The following is a 20,132-nucleotide window of genomic DNA, read 5'->3' on the forward strand; positions in this document are numbered from 1 at the left end:
TCTACTTCCCTCTACGAAGGACCTATCTTGTACCTTTACTTTTTGCCCTTGTAAGAATCATGGTGATCTTCACCAATTCCCTATTTTGTCCATTGTCTTGGCTACCATCACATGCTTGGGAAAGATCTATATTCATATATCAACTTGGAGTTGAGTACTTATGCTTTATTATAGTTGACTTTACCCTTGAGGCAAAACTATAAGCCCGGTCTTCCTCTGTGTCCAGCTGAAACTTTGACACCATGAGTACCACGTGAGTTGTAACAATTGTGGAAAACAAAAGAGATGATTGAGTATGTGGATTTGCCTTACAAGCTCTTACTTGACTCTTTCTGATGTTGTGATAAATTGCAATTGCTTTAATGACTTTGAAATGTTGTTGGTTACTTCTCGGTAAGGTTTTTGCTTCATGCTTTGCTTTGTGAAGGAATTGTTACTTTCCCATAAGAATTTTTATGATGTGTTGCTGTCCTATGTGTGATCATGATGCCCTCATGTCCGTATTATGTTTTATCGACACCTTCGTCCCTCAACATGTGGACATGTTTATGGAACATGGTTTTCGCTTGAGGACAAGCAAGGTCTAAGCTTGGGGGAGTTGATACGTCCATTTTGCATCATGCTTTCATGTTGATATTTTTTTCTTTATAGGTTGTTATATTACTTCGTGGTACCAGATTTATGCCTTTTCTCTCTTATTTTGCAAGGTTTATTTGAAGAGGGAGAATTCAGGCAGCAGGAATTCTAGACTTGAAAAGGAGCAAATTTTAGTCCACTATTCTGCACATCTCCAAATGCCTTGAAAAGTTACGTGGAATTTTTTGGGATTATATAAAAAATATTGGGCGAAAGAAGTAATAGAGGGGAGCTGCCAGGGTGCCACAAGCCCTGCCACCGCCACCCCCCTGGTGGCGGAGGGCAAGCTTGTGGGCTCCCTGACGGCCCACTAGCCCCCCTATTTTGCTATATGAAGGGTTTCCTTCCCGAAAAAATCAATCGAGAGCTTTTTCGTGGTTTCGCCACAGCCACGAGGCGGAACTTGAGCAGATCCAATCTAGAGCTCCGACAGGACGATCCTGCCGGGGAAACTTCCCTCCCGGAGGGGGAAATCGTTGCTATCATCATCACCAACACTCCTCTCGTCCGAGGGGAGGCATCTTCATCAACATCTTCATCAGCACCATCTCCTCTCCAATCCCTAGTTCATCTCTTGTAATCAATCTCCATCTCACGACTCCGATTGGTACTTGTAGTTGATCCTAGTTGGATTACTTGGTGGAAGAGTTTATGTTCAGATTCTTGATGCTATTCATTACACCTCTGATCATGATTATTATTTTTATTTGTGAGTAGTTACTTTTGTTCCTGAGGACATGGGATAAGTCATGTTAATAATAGTCATGTGAATTTGATATCCGTTCGGTATTTTGATATGCTCTATGTTGTATTTTCCTCTAGTGGTGTTATGTGAACGCCGACTACATAAAACTTCACCATACTTGGGCCTAGAGGAAGGCATTGGGGAGTAGTAAGTAGATGATGGGTTGCTGGGGTGACAGAAGCTCAAACCCCACTCTATGCGTTGCTTCGTAAGGGGCTGATTTGGATCCACTAGTTTAATGCTATGGTTAGACGTTGTCTTAATTCTTCTTTTGTAGTTGCGGATGCTTGTGAGAGAGGTTAATAATAAGTGGGATGCTTGTCCAAGTAAGGGCAGTTTCCAAGCGCCAGTCCACCCACATATCAAACTATCAAAGTAACGAACGTGAATCATATGAACATGATGAAACTAGCATGACAGAAATTCCCTTGTGTTCTTGAGAGCATTTTTCCTCCTATAAGACTTTGTTCAGGCTTGTCCCTTGCTACAAAAGGGATTGGTCCACTTGCTGCACCGTTGCTACTACTTGTTACTTGTTACTTTTCGCTTGCTACGTTTCACCTCACTACACCATCACTTGTTACCGCAACTTTAAGTGCTTGCAGTTATTACCTTGATGGAAACCGCTTATCAGAGACTTCAGCTCCTCGTTGGGTTGGACACTCTTACTTATCGAAAGGACTACGATTGATCCCCTATACTTGTGGGTCATCACCGAGTCAATGTGACCATCTCCTCCTTTTTGCCTCACAACCTCCACCACAGTCTATTCCACCTATAGTGCTATATCCATGGCTCACGCTCATGTATTGCATGAGAGTTGAAAAAGTTTGAGAAAGTAAGATTGCGAAAACAATTACTTGGCCAATAACGGGGTTGTGCATGATTTAATTTCGTTGTGTGGGGATGATGGAGCATAGCCACACTATATGATTTTGTAGGGATAACTTTCTTTGGCCTTGTTATTTCAAAAGTTCATGATCACTTTGCTAGTTTGCTTGAAGTATTATTGTTTCCATGTCAATAGTAAACTATTGTTTTGAATCTTACACATCTGAACGTTCATGCCTCAAGAAAGAAGTTACAAAGGACATGTTAGGTAGCATTCGACATCAAAAATTCAGTCTTTAGGACGAGCAGGAGTTAAGTTTGGGGATGCTTGATACGTCTCCAACGTATCTATAATTTTTGATGGTTCCATGCTATTATCTTGCCAACTTTCAATGTTTTGTATCCATGAATATGCTATTTTATATCTTTTTTGGGACTAACCTATTAACTCAGTGCCACGTGCCAGTTTCTATTTTTTCATGTTTTTGACCTTTTTTAGAGGAGAATATCAAATGGAGTCCAAACGGAATAAAATATGTGGAATGATTTTTTCCATAACAGAAGATACGCAGGGGACTTGAGAACCAATGCAAAGGACCTCGGGGGAGGTCACAAGCCCCCTAGCCGCGGCCTGGGGGCGCGCCTAACACGCTTGTGGGCCCCCCCGTGGCTCCTTTGCCCTATTTCTTTCGCCTATAAATTCTCCAAAAATCCAAAACTGCCACAGACAGCCACGAAAATACTTTTTCGTCGCCGCAAGCTTCTGTCTCCGCAAGATCCCATCTCGGGCACGTTCTGGTGCCCTGCCGAAGGGGGATTTGGACACGGAGGGCTTCTTCATCAACACCATTGCCTCTCCGATGATGAGTGAGTAGTTCACAATAGACCTTCGGGTCCATAGCTAGTCGTTAGATGGCTTCTTCTCTCTCTTGGATCTTCAATACAAAGTTCTCCATGATCTTCATGGAGATCTATCCGATGTAATCTTCTTTTGAGGTGTGTTTGTCAAGATCCTATGAATTGTGGATTTATGATCAGATTATCTATGGATACTATTTGATTCTTCCCTGATCTCTTATATGCATGATTTCGTATCCTTGTAATTCTCTTCGAGTTGTGGGTTTCGGTTGGCCAACTTGATCTATAATTCTTGCAATAGGAGAAGTGCTTGGTTTTGGGTTCATACCGTGCGGTGTCTTCACCAAGTGGCAAAAGGGGTAGAGAGGCACGCATCGTGTTGTTGCCATCAAGCGTAAAAAGATGGGGTTTATATCTATTGCATGAATTTATCCCTCTACATCATGTCATCTTTCTTAAAGCGTTACTCCGTTTGTCATGAACTTAATACACTAGATGCATGGTGGATAGCGGTCGATGTGTGGAGTAATAGTAGTAGATGCAGACAATATCGGTCTACTTGTCTCGGACATGATGCCGATATGTAATACTTGCTATCTTGAGAGAAGCCTCTAGTGAACAATATGGCCCCTGGGTCTACTCCACATCATATTTTCAGCTCTACACTTTTACTTTGTTGCACTTTCCACTATCAGATCTCACCATGTAGTAAATCGTGAAAGTATTCACAACCCCTTTATAACGTTGGGTGCAAGTTTGTTTGTTTTTGCGTAGGTACATTGGAGACTTGTCTTGATACTCCTACTGGATTGATACCTTGGTTCTCAAACTGAGGGAAATACTTACTGCTACTATGCTACATCACCCTTTCCTCTCCAAGGGAAAAACCAACGCAAGCTCAAGAGGTAGCACCCCCTCCCCCCAATATACCTGAGGGTTTTAGCCCCCCTTGGGACCCCTGCCCTTCATTTGTGAAGGAGTACACTATTTTGAAACTTTGTCATGGCAGTGTTTTTTTGCCATGCCATTGATTTCCCTGCCATGGCATTGTTTTGTTGCCTCTCCGGACACGTATAGCATGGTTTCCATGAGGTATGAGCAGTTTTTTCACGGATCCCCATTTACACGTTTTTGGCCCGTGTGCCTGTACGCGCATCCGTCAATGCCACACACAAGGTTCTACCCTGTTTACAATGTTGCGCGCCTAGTTTTTTGCAATACGACCGCCTTACCCATTTTTGCCCGTTTACTCACGTTCACGTTTTTGTCCCGTGTGGCCATACGTGCATCCGTCCATGTCACGCACATGGTTTTCCGCTGTTTTCCATGGTGCGCGCCATGGTTTTTGCAATACGGCCGTCGTACCCGTTTTTTTCCCGTTTACTCACTTTCACATTTTCGTCCCGTGTGGCCGTACGTGCATCCATGCATCCTACACACAGGGTTTTCCCCTTTTTTCCATGGTGCGCGCCCAGTTTTTTGCAATACGTCCGCCGTACCCGTTTTTTGCCTTTTTACTCATGTTCATGTTTTTGTCCCGTGTGGCCGTACGTGCATCCGTCCATGCCACACACATGGTTTTCCCCTTTTTTCCATGGTGCGCGCCCAGGTTTTTGAAATACGGCCGCCATACCCATTTTTTCCCGTTTACTCACGTTCATGTTTTTGCCCCGTGTGGCCGTACATGCATCCGTGCATCCCACGCACATGGTTTTCCCCCGTTTTCCATGCTGCGCATCTAGTTTTTTGCCCGACGGACGCAGAACCCGTTTTTTGCCCGTTGCCTCACGTTCACGTTTTTGACCCGTGTGGCCGTACGTGCATCCGTCCATGCTACGCACATGATTTTCCCCTATTTTCCATGGTGCGCGTCCAGATTTCTGCCCGATGGCCCCCGTACCCGATTATTTCCCGTTTCCTCACATACACATTTTTTTGGCCCGTGTGTCCGTACGTGCATCCGTGCATCCCACGCACATGGTTTTCCCCCGTTTTTCATGTCGCGCGTCCAGTTTTTTGCCCGACGGCCGCCATACCCGTTTTTTGCCCGTTTCCTCACGTTCACGTTTTTGGCTCGTGTGGCCGTTAGTGCATCCATCCATGCCACACACATGGTTTTCCCCAGTTTTCCATGGTGCACATCCAGTTTTCGGCCCGACGGCCCCCATACCCGTTTTTTCCCGTTTCCTCACCTACACGTTTTTGGCCCATGTGGCCGTACGTGCATCCGTGCATCCCACACACATGGTTTTCCCCCGTTTTCCATGTCGCGCGTCTAGTTTTTTGCCCGACGACCGACGTACCCGTTTTTTTTTCCCGTTTCCTCACGTTCACGCTTTTGGCCCGTGTGGCCGTTAGTGCATCCTGCCATGTCACGCATATGGTTTTCCCCTGTTTTCACCTGTTTTCCATGGTGCGCGTCCAGTACTTTGTCCGACGGCCTCCGTACCCGTTTTTTGCCTGTTTCCTCACGTACATGTTTTTGGCCCGTCTGGTCGCACGTGCATCCATCCATGGCACGCACAGGAGTTTCCCCCTGTTTTCCGTGGAGCGTGTCCAGTTTGGTCCCCGACGGTTGTCGGACACGTTTTTGGACTGTGAACTCGGGTTCACGTATTTGGCCCGTGTCATCATATGTTGTTTCATCGGTGCGCCCCGCATGGTTATCGTTTGTTTATCATAGTGCACGTCCAGTTTCTTCCACAATGGTCGTCGTACGCGTTCTTTGCCCGTGACCCGATTTACACTTTCATGTCCCATGTCGTATTGAGTTGTTCCGACGGTGCCTCGCACATTAGTGCCAAGCCTATGAATATCTTGCATTGACATCTTCGTGACATGGCACGGACAAATTCCTTTGGCCTTAGCGGGTGATTGCCTATGTCCCAGGACGGACTGTGTGATATCTCTTGTGACATGGCACGTATAGTTTCCGTTGGACTAAGCAGGTGATTGCGTATGTCCTAGGACAGAATTTGCCATATCTCTTGTGACTTGGCACATATAGTTTTCGTTGGACTTAGCGGATGATTGCGTATGTCCCAGGACGGACTTAACCATATCTCTTCTGACTTGGCACGTATGGTTTCCGTTGCACTTAGCTGGTGATTTCTTATGTCCCAGGACGGACTTTACCATATCTCTTGTGACTTGGCACGTACAGCTTCCGTTCGACTTAGCCATGTAGGTAGACCAACTTTGCCAGTTGCATTTTGGAACCTTATCATTTCAATGAAAGGTGTGGGGGAGGGACAAATCCATGCGACATGGGGCTGGATCTCAGTGGATCGTGCCAGCAAGGCCACTCTGCCACTTACAATGCCCCGTCGCATATTTAATTCGTCTCCAAAGGATTCAGCCTACCGCCCGTTGGGAAGGAAGCTTCGAGGCGGTCGATCACGACACGTCGGTGGGACCGGCTTAGCCAATGGCACGGGCCCTTGGGGGCGCAAGCGCCCCTAACGTGGTTCAGGGCGATCGGCGGGCACATGCGTCCTATGCTAGCTTGAATTCTGATTTAGAGGCGTTCAGTCATATTCTGGCACACGGTAGCTTCGCGCCACTGGCTTTTCAACCAAGCGCGATAACCAATTGTGTGAATCAACGGTTCCTCTCATACTAGGTTGAATTACTATCGCGACACTGTCATCAGTAGGGTAAAACTAACATGTCTCACAACGGTCTAAACCCAGCTCACGTTCCCTATTGTTGGGTGAACAATCCAACACTTGGTGAATTCTGCTTCACAATGATAGGAAGAGCTCGCATCGAAGAATCAAAAAGAAACCTCGCTATGAACGCTTGGCTGCCACAAGCCAGTTATCCGTGTGGTAACCTTTCTGACACCTCTAGATTTAAACTTCGAAGATCTAAAGGATCGATAGGCCACGCTTTCACGGGTCGTATTCATATTGGAAATCAAAATCAAACGAGCTTTTACCCTTTTTTCCACACGATATTTCTGTTCTCGTTGAGCTCATCTCAGGACACCTGCATTCTCTTTTAACAAATTTGCCGCCCCAGCAAAACTCCCCACCTATCCTACACCTCTCAAGTCAATTCACAAAGTCGCACTAGAGTCAATCTCAACAGGGTCTTCTTTCCCCGGTTATTTCGCCAAGCACGTTCCCTTGGCTATGGTTTCGCTGGATAGTAGACAGGGATAGTGGGAATCTCGTTAATTCATTCATTCGCGTCAATAATTAGATAACGAGGCATTTGGCTACCTTAAGAGTCATAGTTACTCCCGCCGTTTACCCGTGCTTGGTTGAATTTCTTCACTTTGACATTCAGAGCACTGGGCCGAAATCACATTGCGTCAGCATCCGCGAGGACCATCGCAATGCTTTGTTTTAATTAAACATACAGATTCCCCTTGTCTATACCAGCTCTGAGTCGACTGTTTCATGCTCTGGTAAAGCCCTCGAAGGGGCGATTCCCGGTCCGTCCCCCACACGGCATACGGTGACCCGCTCTAGCCGTGTGAGCAGCTCGAGCAATCCGCCGACAGCCGACGGGTTCGGCGCCGAGACCCCCGAGCCCAATCCTTAGAGCTAATCCTTTTCCTGAAGTTACGGATCCGTTTTGCCGACTTCCCTTACCTACATTGTTCCATTAGCCAGAGGATGTTCACCGTGAAGACCTGATGTGGTTATGAGTATGACTGGGCGTGAACAGTACTCGGTCCTCCGGATTTTCATGGGCCGCCGGGGGTACACCGGACACCGCACGACGTGCGGTGCTCTTCCGGCCACTGGACCCTACCTCCGGCTGAACCATTTCCAGGGTTGGCAGGCCATTAAGCAGAAAAGATAACTCTTCCTGAGGCCCCCGCCGGCGTCTTCGGACTTCCTAACGTCGCCGTCAACCGCCACATCCTGGCTCGGGAAATTTTAGCCCGATTCCCTTTCGGGGGATTCGCGTGATCGCGCTATCTGCCGGGGTTACCCCGTCCCTTAGAATCGTTTTACCAATGTGCAAGTGTCGTTCACATGGAACCATTCTCCTCTTTGACCTTCAAAGTACTCATTTGAATATTTGCTACTACCACCAAGATCTGCACCGACAGCCGCTCCGCCCGGGCTCGCTCCCCGGGTTTTGCAGCGGCCGCCGCGCCCTCCTACTCATCGGGGCATGGCGCTCGCCCAGATGGCCGGCTGTGGGTCGCGCGCTTCAGCGCCATCAATTTCCGGGGCTAGTTGATTCGGCAGGTGAGTTTTTACTCACTCCTTAGCGGATTTCGACTTCCATGACCACCGTCCTGCTGTCTTAATCGACCAACACCCTTTGTGGGTTCTAGGTTAAAGCGCAGTTGGGCACCATAACCTGGCTTCCGGTTCATCCCGCATCGCCAGTTCTGGTTACCAAAAATGGCCCACTTAGAGCACCCGATTCTGTGGCACGGCTCACTGAAGCACCCGAGCCATCCTACCAATTTAAAGTTTGAGAATAGGTCGAGGACGTTGCATCCCCAATGCCTGTAATCATTGGCTTTACCTGATAGAACTCGTAATGGGCTCCAGCTATCCTGAGGGAAACTTCGGAGGGAACCAGCTACTAGATGGTTCGATTAGTCTTTCGCTTCTATACCCAAGTCAGACGAACGATTTGCACATCAGTATCGATTCGAGCCTCCACCAAGGTTTCCTTTGGCTTCACCCCGCTCAGGCATAGTTCACCATCTTTCAGGTCCCGACAGGCGTGCTCCACCTCGAACCCTTCACAGGAGATCAGGGTCGGCCAGCGGTGCGGCCCTGGAGGGCCTCCCACTCGTCAGCTTCCTTGCGCATCCCAGGTTACAAAACTCGTCGACTCGCATGCATGTCAGACTCCTTGGTCCGTGTTTCAAGACGGGTCGGAAGGGGAGCCCGCAGACCGTTGCAGTGCAGTGCCCCGACGGACACGCCTTTTGGCGCGTGGGTACCGGCCATGTCAACGACGGCAACCGGAAAAACCTAGGGCCCCCGGGCTTTGGCCGCCGACGCGGCCGACAATAGTCCACACCCCGAGCCGAGCGACGGACCAGCAAGAGTCGTTCCCCATACGGCCGGAGCGCATCGCCGGCCCCCACTCCACTTCCCTCTTGGGAATTTCAAGCACTCTTTGACTCTCTTTTCAAAGTCCTTTTCATCTTTCCCTCACGGTACTTGTTCGCTATCGGTCTCTCGCCTGTATTTAGCCTTGCATGGAGTATACCGCCCGATTTGGGATACATTCCCCAACAACCTGACTCATTGACGACGCCTCGTGGGGCGACAGGGTCCGGGCCAGACGGGTCTCTCACCCTGCTAGACGCCCCTTTGCCCGGTCTGTCACTGAGGACGCCTCTCCAGACTACAATTCGAATGGCACAACCGCCCGATTCTCAAGCTGGCTTGTTCGCGGTTCCCTCGTCGTTACTAGGGGAATCCTTGTTAGTTTCTTCTCCTCCGCTTATTTATATGCTTAAACTCAGCTGGTAGTCCCGCCTGACCTGGGGTCACGGTCGAAACAACGTGCACTTCAATCGCTTGGTCGTTTCGAGGCCATGATGCCATCTACGCATCGGATGCACTGCATTGATAAAGCGAGAACGCACACCATGCGCTGTGTCCGGCGCGGTACGCCGGCAGCACGAACTTCGGCCCATCGCCCCTTGCAGGATGAGGGACCATATGTCGCATCCCAATTCCCGAAGAGGGTGGTTGGGAGCATGTTTTGGCGTGACACCCAGGCAGGCGTGCCATCGGCCGAGTGGCCTCGGGCGCAACTTGTGTTCCAAGACTTGATTGTTCGCGGTATTCTTCTATTCGCACTAGGTATCACATTTCTCTACGTTCTTCATCGATGCGAGAGCCGAGATATCCGTTGCCAAGAGTCGTGTGGATTAAATATATTTGCAACACGGGGGATGACCGGCAAGCAAGCCATGGCCCCGGGTTAGGCATAGTGTTCCTTGACGCCTTCGACGCCGTGGGTTCTTTTACCCGGCGCCCCCGCTCCTAGGAGTGGAGGCGGTTGAGGAATTGGCCGATCGACGGACGATGCCATCTTCGGATGATTGGATGACACAAGCACGGTCTGATTTGGTCAGGGTCATGACAATGATCCTTCCGCAGGTTCACCTACGGAAACCTTCTTACGACTTCTCCTTCCTCTAAATGATAAGGTTCAATGGACTTCTCGCGACGTTGGGGGCGGCGAACCGCCCCCGTCGCCGCGATCCAAACACTTCACCGGATTCAATCGGTAGGAGCGATGGGCGGTGTGTACAAATGGCAGGGACGTAGTCAACGCGAGTTGATGACTCGCGCTTACAAGGCATTCCTCGTTGAAGACCAACAATTGCAATGATCTATCCCCATCACAATGATATTTCCCAAGATTACATGGGCCTCTCGGCCAAGTCTATATACTCGTTGAATAAATCAATGTAGTGTGTGTGTGGCCTAGAAAAACATCTAAGGGCATCACACACCTATGCTACTTCTCAAACAACAGCGCCAGAAATTGACACGTTGACACATACTTTCTTGCGTTTGCTTTTCCCTTCAAGTAGAACCAAGGTATTTCCCTTCACACGAGTGATGCAGCACAAGAGCAGTAAGTATTTCCCTCAGTTTGAGAACCAAGGTATCAATCTAGTAGGAGAATCTCGTCAAGTCCAGAGTACCTGGACAAACACAAAAGAGCTTGCACCCAACGCTATAAAGTGGTTGTCAATCCCTTCAATAAGGATTGCAAAATGAGATCTGAAGGCTGAAAGTGTAACGAAGAAAAAGAGTAAGGCTGAAAATGTGGTGTGGAGTAGACCCCGGGGGCCATAGTGTTCACTAGAGGCTTCTCTCAAAATAGCAAATATTACTATGGGTGAACAAATTACTGTCGAGCAATTGATAGAACCGCGCAAAGTAATGACGATATCTAAGGCAATGATCATACATATAGGCATCACGTCCAAGACAAGTAGACCGATACTTTCTACATCTACTACTACTACTCCACACATCGACTGCTATCCAGCATGCATCTAGTGTATTGAGTTCATGATGAACAGAGTAACGCCTTAAGCAAGATGACATGATGTAGAGGGATAAACTCAAACCAATGATGAAAACCCCATCTTTTTACCCTTGATGGCAACAACATGATGTGTGCCTCGCTACCCCTTCTATCACTGGGTGAGGTCACCGCACGGTATGAACCCAAAACCAAGCACTTTTCCCATTGCAAGAATCATAGGTCAAGCTGGCCAAACAAATCCCACAACTCGAAGATAATTAAGAGGATATGAAACCATGGTGCGCATCCAGTATTTTGCCTGACGGTCTTCGTACCCGTTTTTTGCCCATTTCCTCCCGTACATGTTTTTGGCCCGTGTGGCCGTACGTGCATCCGTCCATGCCACGCAGATGAGTTTCCCCTGGTTTCCATGGAGCGCGTCCAGTTTCGTCCTCGACGGTCGTCGGACACGTTTTTGGGCTCTCAACTATGGTTGACGTATTTTGCATGTGTCATCGTACGTGGTTTCGTCGGTGCGCCCATGTCACAACCCTAGTTCTTCTTCGCTTGCCAAGCATTCATGCATGCATATTTTAATTCTTTTAAAATAGAAGTGGGGAAGTGATCAAGCCCGAGGAACCAAAATTTTGTGAAATATGCAATATAGAAGATTTCTTCAATAGTTCGAGGAAAATGTCCCTGGTTTCCCAATAAATTATTGGCATGATATAGAAATGTCAACCAATATTTTAGGATCACAGAAACATTTATTTTGGACCTTTGTTTAAATCTAACAATTATTTGCAATGGAGTTATATTTTCTATATATAAAAAATAGTTTCATAAACTCTGAAAATAATTCAGTGGCATTAGATAATTATATTATGTCACATAAAAATATTTTAGGGTTTTATAAAAAATGATGTGAATTAATTTTAAATCAAAACAAATGCCAGAACGAAAAAAAGAAACAATAAAAAAAGGAAGAAGAGTCGCCTGAGCTTACCTGGCGCGAGTGGCAGGCCCATTCCACCAGGAGCCGTGTCGTCTTCCTCCTCCTGCCAATAGGCAGAGGAGAAGACGAGCACGGCGGTAGCCTCGCCACCTCTTGCTCGCCGTGGCGCTGTCCCCTTGCCTCCCTGTGCCAGTGCGTCGCCTTTTCACCCCCCCCCCTCGTGCCTCTCTCTTCCTCCCCCAATCCCATTTGTCCCTCTCCCTCTCGTTTTTCCCCTCCTGAATCTCTCTCCGAGGAACCGAGCCATCGTTGATCCGCCGGCCACAGGTCACCCCCGAGACCATCGACTATTCCAGGAGTTTCGCTGTGAGCACCTCGTTCCATTCCCCCTCTCCTCGTCGAGTTTCCCCTCCTCTATCCTCCTCCTACCGTCGGTCCCGCGAGCTTCGTGCCACCGGCAATGGCCGCCGCGGCTACGGCCCCTCCCCGACTCATCTCGGCGCGCCGGCATGCTCCTAGGGGCCCGTAGGTGCCGCCCCGGCCCACAGTTTCTGCTCCTGCAGCTCCTGGCAAGGAGCCCGAGCTGGCCGAGATCCGGCCGCCGCTCCATTGTTGCTGCCGCCGTCTCCGGCGACCCCCTCGCCCTCAAAACCCTCGGAATGGATGCGGGCGAGCTGGGTCTACGCCCTGGGGCCTCTGGCTGCCGTTCCCGTGGCCGACAGCGTGGACACCACCGCGTCCAGTTGTCGCATGCAACGAGCGCCGTCATGTGAGCCACTGGCCGGTGGGCTCCACCGGTCAGTGTGCTTAATTAGCCTAATTAGCAATTTGTTAACCCAGAGACGCTGACATGTGGGCCCCATCTAATTAGCTTGCAAGATTAATCTAAAACAAATCTGTTAACACTTGAGCCAATGATAGGTGGGTCCCAACCACCAGGTTTGACCTGGGCTGGCGTTTTGACCTGCTGATGTCACTATGACATCACGCTGACGCAGTAATTCAATTTCTGGTTTTAAAATAATTCTAGAAAAATAGCAAAACTTTCAAAATTCATAGAAATTAAAATATAACCCGGACGAAAATAATTTATATATGAAAAAGTATCAGAAAATTCAAAGAATCCATTGGTAATAATTTCATGCATGACAGAGCAACCTAAATAGGAGTTTTTGAACATTTTGTTCAAATTACATTATGTAACATCACATGTGGAGTTGAGTTTAAACCTAGAGTTCAAACCTACTTCATTTAAATATGTTGTGAGGTTCATTAGGCCAAACCACATCATATTTCCATGCTCATGCATCATTGTGAAGCATTTGCTGTGCTTAATTGTTCTCTTTTGATTTTGTTGATAGACCTTGCGAGATGTAGTTATCACCGACATCAAAGAACAGCTGAGTTCTTCTGATCAACACACAAGCAAAACCCCTTGAACATTCCGATAAAATCCCATGTTCTCACCTTTGCTCTCAATTATTGCATTAGAACACATCGCTTCAAATGCTTTTTCTTCGGTAGTTGAACCCATTCCTTTGCATGGTCTAACCTTGTCACAGTAAATAGCTAAACCTTGCAACCCAGCATACCTGGTAGTTGCTTGTACCGTGATGTGCTTTACCCTGCTATGATTGCTATGCTTAGAGTTGTGTCAGCATGTTTCATCTGGATGATGTACTGAAGTGTGTGAATGTGTTCTATTGACAAAAGGATAAGTGTTGAATTTGATTTTGTAAAGGTACCGATGAGAGGCTATGTAGGAGTACATGGCGGGTTGTCTCATTGGGATCGTCCTTAAGAACTGAGTCCCGTGTATGTTATCCGAGACTAGCTTCTACCGCACATTGGGATCCTTAATTGACTCTCTTGGCTTATTAATCACCTAGATCTCTGTCCAGGAGTTGCAACTAGTTTCTGGTGTTTGTAGGACATGCTAGTAGTCTACCGAGTGGCACCCCGTACATGTGAGCTTGGGACAGACTAGGCATCATGGCCCGGTGTACCAAGCGTAGTACCATCCGTCGAGGTGGGCTTGGGAACCCTGTACACATCGTTTGGGGTCGTAGAGGAAACTTCTGTCGGACTTCCTTGTGGGTTTAGTCTCAAATAGGCGATAAACTTGGACGAGAGTCTTTTGTGATTGGTTAGGTCATGGCCGACACCCATGCCAGTGCTTCCGCTTGAAGGTTACCGAGATGCATGACGTGCATATGGTGATAAGTGGTGGGAGCGTGTGTGAGGAAGTACACCCTTGCATGGTAATCTAATCTATTCGAATAGCCGCGTCCGCATATATGGACTACTTGGAAACTTATATGGTCATAGACAACTCGAATGGATACTATAAAATATTCAATACAAGTGTGAGTGTTATGGATGGCTCTCTCGTAGGAAGACGGGAGTGGACCCATGGTGGTGTATTGTTGTGGAGACTAGCTAGTGGACTCGTCTGCGCTTTCTCACGTTATTAAACTACTCGTAGTGGTAGTACATGATAGCCACAGAGTTAAAGCTGGCTTGCTGCATTAAACCACACTATCCCATTTTGACCCTAATGCATATGTAGTTAGTTCTGATATAAGTCTTGCTGACTACCTATGTACTCAATATTGCTTAATTTATGTTTTTGCAGAGGAGACTCCAGTCTCGCTAGTGGTTTCAACAATAAGATCGATCTTGACTCAGTAGCTTGGAAATCCCAGACAGAGGTCTGGTTCCTATGGAGGGTCTTGTAGATAGACATGCTTTCTCAGCCATTTCACTTTCTAGATGTCTGTACCCAGACATGTTGTGCTTCCGCTTGTTTGCTTGTATGACTTGAGTGTTGGATCCTGTGACCCCTGTTTATAGTATCACACTATGTAGACTCTTATGAGTCTATAATAAATACTTGAGTTGTAGAGTTATGTTGTGATGCCATGTTGTATCTACACATACCGTGCATATTGTCTGAATGCTTTGAAATGCATTGTATGTGTGGGATTCGACACCTAGTTATGTGCCTTTAGTAGTACTCCTTACAGGGAAATGCCTCTTTGTGCTTCCGTCGAGCCTTGGTAGCCTGCTACTGCTCCGGACACATTGATTGACCAGCGTGTATCCTTCTTTGCAGTTGTGTATGTCCCCTCGTGGAAATGTCACGCGATGTAATGGAGTCCATGTAGCTTGCTATGACTCGTCTACACACGCCAATGACCGACACCTGCTTTGTTGGGTTATGTATGCATGTCCCTGTATGGATGTGCCACTTGGGTTTGTAACTAGTCATGTCGACCCGGGTTCTTTGTCGTTCGAATTCTAGCGACACATTCACATACGTGAGCCAAAAGACGCAAACGGTCCCGGCCAAGGTAAGGTGGCTGCCATGGAGTTTATGTGCGTGAGGCCGCAAGGTGATTGTTGGAAATATGCCCTAGAGGCAATAATAAATTAGTTATTATTATATTTCTTTGTTCATGATAATCGTTTATTATCCATGCTATAATTGTATTGATTGGAAACACAGTGCATGTGTGGATACATAGACAAAACACTATCCCTAGTAAGCCTCTAGTTGACTAGCTCGTTGATCAAAGATGGTCAAGGTTTCCTGACCATAGGCAAGTGTTGTTACTTGATAACGGGATCACATCATTAGGAGAATCATGTGATGGACTAGACCCAAACTAATAGACGTAGCATGTTGATCGTGTCATTTTGTTGCTACTGTTTTCTGCGTGTCAAGTATTTGTTCCTATGACCATGAGATCGTATAACTCACTGACACCGGAGGAATGCTTTGTGTGTATCAAACGTCGCAACGTAACTGGGTGACTATAAAGATGCTCTACAGGTATCTCCGAAGGTGTTAGTTGAGTTAGCATGGATCGAGACTAGGATTTGTCACTCCGTGTGACGGAGAGGTATCTCGAGGCCCACTCGGTAATACAACATCACACACAAGCCTTGCAAGCAATGTGACTTAGTGTAAGTTGCGAGATCTTGTATTACGGAACGAGTAAAGAGACTTGCCGGTAAACGAGATTGAAATAGGTATGCGGATACTGACGATCGAATCTCGGGCAAGTAACATACCGAAGGACAAAGGGAATGACATACGGGATTATATGAATCCTTGGCACTGAGGTTCAAACGATAAGATCTTCGTAGAATATGTAGGATACAATATGGGTATCCAGGTCCCGTATTGGATATTGACCGAGGAGTCTCCCGGGTCATGTCTACATAGTTCTCGAACCCGCAGGGTCTACACACTTAAGGTTCGACGTTGTTTTATGCGTATTTGAGTTATATGGTTGGTTACTGAATGTTGTTCGGAGTCCCGGATGGGATCGCGGACATCACGAGGGTTTCCGGAATGGTCCGGAGACGAAGATTGATATATAGGATGACCTCATTTGGTTATCGGAAAGTTTTCGGGCATTACCGGAAAAGTTTCGGGCTCATCGGTACTGTACCGGGAGTGCCGGGAGGGGTGACGGGGACCATCGAGAGGGGTGTCACGCCCCAAGGGGTCTCATGGGCTATGGGGAGAGATAAACCAGCCCCTAGTGGGCTGGAATAAGTTCCCACTAAGGCCCATAAGGTTTGAGAAGGGAAAAACACAAGGTGGAAAGAGTTTCCAAGGGAGCTCGGGCGGAGCCCTGCTCAGATAAGATCACCACCAACCTCCGGAGCGCGGTCACGCTGCCGGAGAACTCATCTACCTCTCCTTCTCTCTTGCTGGATCAAGAAGGCCGAGATCATCGTCGAGCTGTACGTGTGCTGAACGCGGAGGTGCCGTCCGTTCGGCACTAGATCGTGGGACTGATCGCGGGACGGTTCGCGGGGCGGATCGAGGGACGTGAGGATGTTCCACTACATCAACCGCGTTCACTAATGCTTCTGCTGTACGGTCTACAAGGGTACGTAGATCACACATCCCCTCTCGTAGATGGACATCACCATGATAGGTCTTCGTGCGCGTAGGAAATTTTTTGTTTCCCATGCGACGTTCCCCAACAGTGATGTGATGTGTTATAGGCTGGGTTCTTATGACTTAGGATCGGGGTCCCAACAGTGTTGGTATCAGATCTTGACTGCATGTAGGATAACCAAGCCCAACTGGTCGATGTTGAGTCTAGCAACTCTTTAGTTATATAAGGGAATTGTTTATGGAATGGAACGTAAGGCTCATTTTACTCCTTTCCTGGTGTCATACTTATTCTGAGTCACCTTTTCCCTATGCTACGGGGTTTAAGAATTTGGCTTTCTCATCTATCTATTAGGATGACGAGATACTATGCTGGAGACTTATAGGAAAGTAGTTGTCCTCTTGGACCGATGTCGTCATCGGAATTCATTGTTATGTTGTCAGTTTTCATGCAGGTTGCCTCATATTTCATGCCTGCAAAACCGTTATGTTGTCCAATTTATCCTAGGATTTCTTTGAACATCTAATGCTTTTGCATTCACTTCTATCTATCTAGAATGTCACCCTGATCAATCCAAGTTTCTGATCATCGGGATGTCTCGTAGTGTCCAAGCTACCATTGGTCGCAAGAAGGGCCAAAGACATGGAACCAAAGATGATGAAGTTATGTCTAAATCACCCTCGGTGGCATAGTTTATGCTAGACGCTAAGAGGAATAAGTGTGAGTCCAACCGCCTGTTGACACGTATTGAGGAGAACACCGCACATCAATGTAATGAATCCGTGGCCATCTATGACTTCATCAAGCTATGCCCACCAACCTACCATCACTCCATGGAGCCACTTGATGCAGATGACTGGCTCTGTAGTATCACACGTAAGCTACGTTCTTCTAGCGTAGTCGAAGCTGACAAGCTCACCTTTGCTGCATACCGTATGGAAGGTCCTACTAGTTTATGGTGGGAAAATTATGAGGCTATGCGTCCAACTGGACATCTCATTTCTTGGAAAGAATTCTGTGAGTTTTTTCGGGAGCACCAGATTCCTCAGGGTCTTATTGATCGCAACATGGAATAGTTCTGTAATCTCATCCAGGGCATAATGACTGTTGATGCTTACAGTCGAGAGTTTGGGAACCTTTCTCGTTACGCCACGGAAGAAGTGTCCATCGATGCCAAGAAGCAGGCTAGGTACAGGAAGGGTATCAACCCAAAGATGCATCGTGAGCTTCGTTTTAATGATTGCGCTACCTTCCATATTTTGGTGAACAAGGCCATCAATGCAGAGGCAGCTTAGACAACTTATGAAAAGTCTCGTAAGCACACCTGTGACAATGGTTCTTCTTCTAGTTCTGGATCTCAAAAGCGTCGGATTTGGGTTCCTAACTCGGCGCCTCCACCTGGATATGTATCTAATCCCTCTTGTGTGGCACCTCGCCCAACTTCATTGTATGCTCCACCCAAACCTAATGGTGGACCGTCTGTCAATACGGTTCCACGTTCAACCCAAGTGATTTTTACAAGTGTGGAGAGCCAGGGCATGTTGCTCGAAACTGCACTCAGTCTGGCAAGTCTGTTGGTCATGACAAGACATCAGTCAAGACAACCCAGGTCAAGCAAGCCATCAGTAATTATGGATGGTGAATCACGTCTCAACCAAAAAAGCACATGATGACCCAGATGTCGTTCTTGGAACGCTTCTGGTCAATTTTCATCCAGCATCAGTTCCGTTCGATACTGGGTCCTCACATTCTTTCATCTCGGAAAACTATGCCCGATTCCATGACATGTCATTTTGTGATATGCCAACTACTCTTGAAATTCAGACTCCAGGGTCTAGATGGAAAACCACAAGAATAAGCCATGGAAATGAAATCCTTGTTGACAAACTAGTATTCCTTGCATCGTTGATATCTCTCAAGCCTTCAGATATTAACATCATCTTGGGTATGGATTGGATGACAGCTCACCGTGCCAAGGTTGATTGTTCCACCAGGCAGTTCATCTTATACACCCATCTGGCAAGATAGTCAATGTTTCAACACGAGTTGTAGAGCGTCAGCTCTATTCACTAAATGCCAACCCTCTTCTTGAGCTGGAAGATACTGCGGTAGTCCGAGATTTTCCGGATGTCCTTCCAGAAGAACTGCCAAGCATTACTCCCGATAGGGATGTAGAGTTAGTGATAGACCTCATCCCAGGAACTGTTCCAATTACCAGAAGACCTTATAAGATGGCACCCTTGGAGTTATCCAAGCTTAAGAAACAACTTGATGAGTCCTTGCAAAAGGGTTTCGTTTGTCCCAGCTCTTCTCCTTGGGCTTGTCATGTTCTCTTTGTCAAGAAGAAGGATGAAACAGAACGGAAGGTTGTAGTTTACCGACCTGTCAATTTGGTCACAATAAAGAATAAGTATCCGCTTCGGCCGGGAAACTTTGGCCGGACTTCCTTCCGGGGTTCAGTCTCAAATAGGCGATAAACTTGGACTATAGTCTTGTGTGGTTGGGATAGGTCGTGGCCCACACCCACGCCAGTGCTTTCGCTTGAAGGTTGCCGAGATGCATCACGTGCATATGGCGATAAGTGGTGGCAGCGTGTGTGAGGAAGTACACCCCTGCAGGGTAATCAAATCTATTCGAATAGCCGCATCCGTGGATGTGGACTATTTGGAAACTTATATGGTCATAGACAACTCGAATGGATACTATAAAATATTCAATACAAGTGTGAGTGCTATGGATGGCTGTCTCGTAGGAAGACGGGAGTGGACCCATGGTGGTGTATTGTTGTGGAGACTAGCTAGTGGACTCGTGTGAGCTTTCTCACATTATTAAACTACTCGTAGTCGTAGTATATGATAGACATAGAGTTAAAGCTGGCTTGCTGTATTAAACCCCACCATCCCGTTTTGACCCTGATGAATATGTGGTTAGTTCTGATGTAAGTCTTGCTGAGTACCTCTGTACTCACTGTTGCTTAATTTATGTTTTTGCAGAGGAGACTCCAGTCTCGTTAATGGTTTTAACGATAAGATCGATGTTGACTCAGGAGCTTGCAAATCCCAGACAGAGGTCTGGTTCCTATGGAGGGTCTTGTAGATAGACACGCTTTCTCAGCCTTTTTACTTTCTAGATGTCAGTACCCAGACATGTCCTGCTTCCGCTTGTTTGCTTGTATGACTTGAGTGTTGGGTCCTGTGACCCCTGTTTGTAA

General features: G+C 47.3%; 2 non-coding genes across 2 annotated transcripts; both read right to left on the minus strand.

Moving 5' to 3' along the window:
- Positions 1 to 6,321: 6,321 nt before the first annotated feature.
- On the minus strand, positions 6,322 to 9,551 carry LOC123424161. Its single transcript, XR_006621650.1, has one exon. It is a non-coding gene; the product is annotated as a 28S ribosomal RNA (ribosomal RNA).
- A 221-nt stretch (positions 9,552 to 9,772) lies between these two features.
- LOC123422489 lies at positions 9,773 to 9,928 on the minus strand. The gene has a single exon (XR_006620511.1). It is a non-coding gene; the product is annotated as a 5.8S ribosomal RNA (ribosomal RNA).
- Between the last annotated feature and the right edge of the window lie 10,204 nt (positions 9,929 to 20,132).

Source organism: Hordeum vulgare, chromosome 1H, assembly GCF_904849725.1.
Source record: "Hordeum vulgare subsp. vulgare chromosome 1H, MorexV3_pseudomolecules_assembly, whole genome shotgun sequence".
NCBI classification, from domain to species: domain Eukaryota; kingdom Viridiplantae; phylum Streptophyta; class Magnoliopsida; order Poales; family Poaceae; genus Hordeum; species Hordeum vulgare.